At 44.2% G+C, this 3893-nt stretch overlaps 1 long non-coding RNA gene across 3 annotated transcripts; it reads right to left on the reverse strand.

Moving 5' to 3' along the window:
- Positions 1–420: 420 nt before the first annotated feature.
- LOC119858849 lies at positions 421–3268 on the reverse strand. 3 transcript variants are annotated; one of them, XR_006282887.1, is made up of 3 exons: positions 3144–3268; positions 1148–1194; positions 421–570 (listed from the first exon to the last, which is right to left on the reverse strand). It is a non-coding gene; the product is annotated as an uncharacterized LOC119858849 (long non-coding RNA). The 3 variants fall into 3 exon arrangements; XR_006282888.1 differs by lacking the exon at positions 3144–3268 and adding an exon at positions 2506–2589; XR_005294021.2 differs by lacking the exon at positions 3144–3268 and adding an exon at positions 2296–2453.
- Between the last annotated feature and the right edge of the window lie 625 nt (positions 3269–3893).

Genomic DNA, 3893 nt, shown 5'->3' on the forward strand with positions numbered 1-3893 from the left:
AGTGGTTAAAATAGGTCAAAACGATCAAGGGAAGCTCCAGTCCCAGCCTACCCATTGGGCCAGGGTTCTCCTAGGCATTTCACTTGGCACTTCATGAGGCCTCAGCCTGCTTTTCCTATTGTGAGCGCAGCGTCACAGTTCAACTTTAGCAAATGGGAGAAGCGAGCCCTATAGCCCACTGGGAAAGGGGGAAGCCAAAACAAGAAGGCAACTGGAGCAGCTACCTCAGGAACCTTCAAATTCATCTATTCTGCGTTCCCAACTAAATCACTTCTGTCCCCTCCGTTCAGTGCCCCCTCCCCCCTTGCAGTCTTTCCCTTCCCTGCCTGGCCCAAATACCATTTTCTCACTCTGGAATCGTAAGCGTTCATCCCATCATTGCACAGTAGTATGAACACAGAACACTGCAAAACCACCTGGAAAGTCTGTCAGAAGCCCAGCTCTACATTCTTGCCTCCTGTGAGATGCTGAGCTCCATTCTCTAATCCTGAGGTCCCTGGCAGCTGACAGTACCTGGCTGTATTAGACCCCAGACCTGCATCCACTTTGTAGCAGAATGGAGCATTCTTCCTAGAAAAAACCCAAGACAGGTGAGATGACAACAATGCAATTCAGACTGGTTCTGCTTTCAAAACACAAACTGAGACAGACATGAGCCATTCTTTTGGCTACAAATCATCATGTGAATTTAGCTCTATTCAGGAAAAAAGACATGTCACAGCTGCTGGATTAGAGGTCACATTTTGAACCTAGCAATAGCAGGCTTATTAGTAAAGCATACCAAATAAAAATAAAGGCTAGGATTTAAAAATACAATAAGGAACAGTGCTTACCGCACAGTTTTAGGTCCCAGCCCTGCCATCAGATCTACTAGCTAAGCTCCATTGATTTCAAAGTTGCGTTACAAACATTAAGAATTAGAAAGCTCCAGTATCAAAATTTACACAAAAGCAAATTAACAAAAAAAAAATTGTTGTCAGTGATGAAAAAGTTAAATTTTCCAAGCATGCAAAATGACAATTTATCAAAGCCAAAGCCACAGCTGGAGAATTCACAGTTACTGGAATGCAAACAATAAAACCCTTAATGAGACAAGGGCAACAAATAAAGCTCCAGATTCAGAAATATCCTGAATGTCCACACTTACCCAATTAGTCATCTGGCAGGAATTTGAGCAGCTTTCTCCAGCCCACTCTGCAGGAGAAAAAAGTAGCATTTAGTGCATGAAGATCAATCACTTAAAAGTCATTACACTAGAAGCAAACTAAATACACACACGCACACAGTCTCTCTCTCTCTCTCTCTGCCTATTATCAAAGATCAAGCAAATGCATGTACATTATGGCTTCCATTATTTTTTATAAAAGATATCCCAACGCTAGTACTTGTGTGCTATAGAGTACTGCAAATAATTAAGCCTAACTGCAACTGACAAATGAGAAAGATACATTTGATGAGGAATGCTCCTCAACGCCTTGGTATTTTTGTTTACTTGGGGGCAAATCAACCCTTACACCTCTGTGCCTGAAGTACACTTTTTTTCCTCCACAACAGTGCAGTATCTGGGAGCCTCCATAGGGGTGGCCCCCAGCCTGCAGTGAGGCAAGGAGTTATTTCATGCAGACAAAACAAGTAAGCAATTTTTCAGTGATAGTGTGCTGTGACACTTTTGTATTTTTATGTCTGATTTTATAAGCAAGTAGTTTTTAAAGTGAGGTGAAACTTGACAAGACAAATCAGACTCCTGAAAGGGGTACAGTGCTCTGGAATGGTTGAGAGCTTATGCTCAAATAAATTTGTTAGTCTCTAAGATGCCACAAGTACTCCTTTTCTTTTTGCTGATACAGACTAACTCGGCTGCTGCTCTGAAACCTGCTCCAGACCACTGTAGAGGCTGCAACTGGGTTTAGGCTTTGCTCCTTGCTTCCTAATTTACAACATCCAACCTGAGCACAAATTAGCAACATTCTGCTGAATCTTTAGCTACTACACACATAATTAAATGTCATGTATTTCCCAGAACTGTAGCTGCTACACACATAATTAAATGCAATGTATTTCCCAGAACTGTAGCTCACTGTCTCCGGCACTGTTCCTGGGGGTGCAGCTACCATAACAGCCACAGGGCATGCGAAAGAAAAATGCTGCACCAGACCACTAGGGGGAATCTGACATAGCAGTCAGAGGACTTCAAGATGCCAGATGGGCAGTATAAAGAAACTGAATTAAGTCACAAGTCCTTTCTGAAGTTACTTTTGCAGCTGCAAGCTATATTAGATCTAAATAACCACTCACCTTCTCAACCCTCTTTCTGCCAGCCCTAGGACTCTGGATGCATGCTCCTCTCCAGCAGATCTTATGACTTAAGCATGCATAAACAACAGATCTTCCTCCTTCCCGCTCCCAAAAAAAACCCTTGTGGAAGTGAAATTCAGGTAGAAGCTTGTAAGAGTGGGCAAGATGGCCTAATCCCTCCTCCCCGAGGTCCCACTGTCCTTCATTTACCCTCTCCACTCCCCCAGTGACCACTTTGGGGGCCATTCTCTAGGGGGAATTGCTCCCTGGCAGAAGGCTCATTCTTCTTCTTCCCTTACAAAGGAGGAGAACCTGGCAGAACGAAAGCCAGCTTATCAGTCAGCACATAGAAAAGGCTTTATGGTCCCAGTCTCCGAAAGCCTATTGTCCCTTCATGGGGTTTCCTTCCTACCCATCTTCCTGGGGCATATTGCTTGGCTGGCAGCCGGGGCAGCTCTGGAAGCAGCCTGTTCGGTGGCTGTTTTCTCTTCAAGTGGCTTGCCTCTATAACTAGGAGTCTCTACATAGAGCAGCCTTCTCCCTGGTCACTATCCCCTTCCTATGGTAAGCTTCCCCATTTAGGCCTCTTCTCCTTCAGGAGAAAGAAGGTGTGCAGGTGCTCTTCATTAGTTAGTGCAGCATAGTCCCAGAGGAGCTCGTTATGCTCTCTCCCACCCAGGGGAAGAGCATGTCCTTTCACAAAGCCCTATTATTCATCAATAGCTTGAGTACATATTATCTTTCAAAAAATTAGGGTTTATAAAAACTATAGCCTTCCCCCACAAAAAATAGAAACCTTGGAAATTCAAGCTTAAGATTGCATCTGTGAAATAAAGTACCTGAACTACCTTAACTCTGTCCTCATAACGGCAACCTGAGTACGTAAGAAAAACACATCTGATATCACTGCAATTAGATCACCCTCCTCTTAAGAGTGTAAGGGTTGGGCTGCTTCCTGGCTTTCTTTATGAGCAGCACTTCGCAAAATATCTTTATGAAGTCTTGATTAAACAAACAGCAAGCAGAAGGCAATTATTGCCCACTATTCATTAAGGCTCTAATTCTGCAAAGCAGCCAGCTCTTCACAGGATCAGACCCTATATGGCAACCAAGCATCTATCATAAGACACATTCTGTTCTACATAGGTTCTTACACCACGTTCATCACTGGAGTATCTGAGCACCTTCTGGTCATGCATTAATCAATGTGACTAACATGTCAAATGTTGTTTGTTCTCTCTTCTCCCCCCAGGGAGGAGAAGGATGTGCAGTGAAATGTCATTGTTTGGTAGGGTTTTAGGTTCCCCGTGTCCTTCCATGTAGACGCCGTGGGGAGGACCTATGGGGAAAATAAATAGTGGGTGCCGATGACCCACTAGCCACAGCTGTTTGGCAGCACCCCTGCTTAACTAATCAGCAGCGCTGCAGAGCTTGAGGGAGATCAGAGAAGAGGCAGGAAGAGGTGGAGCAAGGACAGATCGGGTGTGGAGTACCCATGGGGAAAAATAAAAGTCAGTGCCTATGCTCATATGTCCAAATCATGTTATTAGGGCACTCAAATGAAAACAGCAGAAGTTGGTGTGGTACAAAATCATCAC

This window comes from Dermochelys coriacea, chromosome 7 (genome assembly GCF_009764565.3).
Source record: "Dermochelys coriacea isolate rDerCor1 chromosome 7, rDerCor1.pri.v4, whole genome shotgun sequence".
In the NCBI taxonomy this organism is placed as follows: Eukaryota; Metazoa; Chordata; order Testudines; family Dermochelyidae; genus Dermochelys; species Dermochelys coriacea.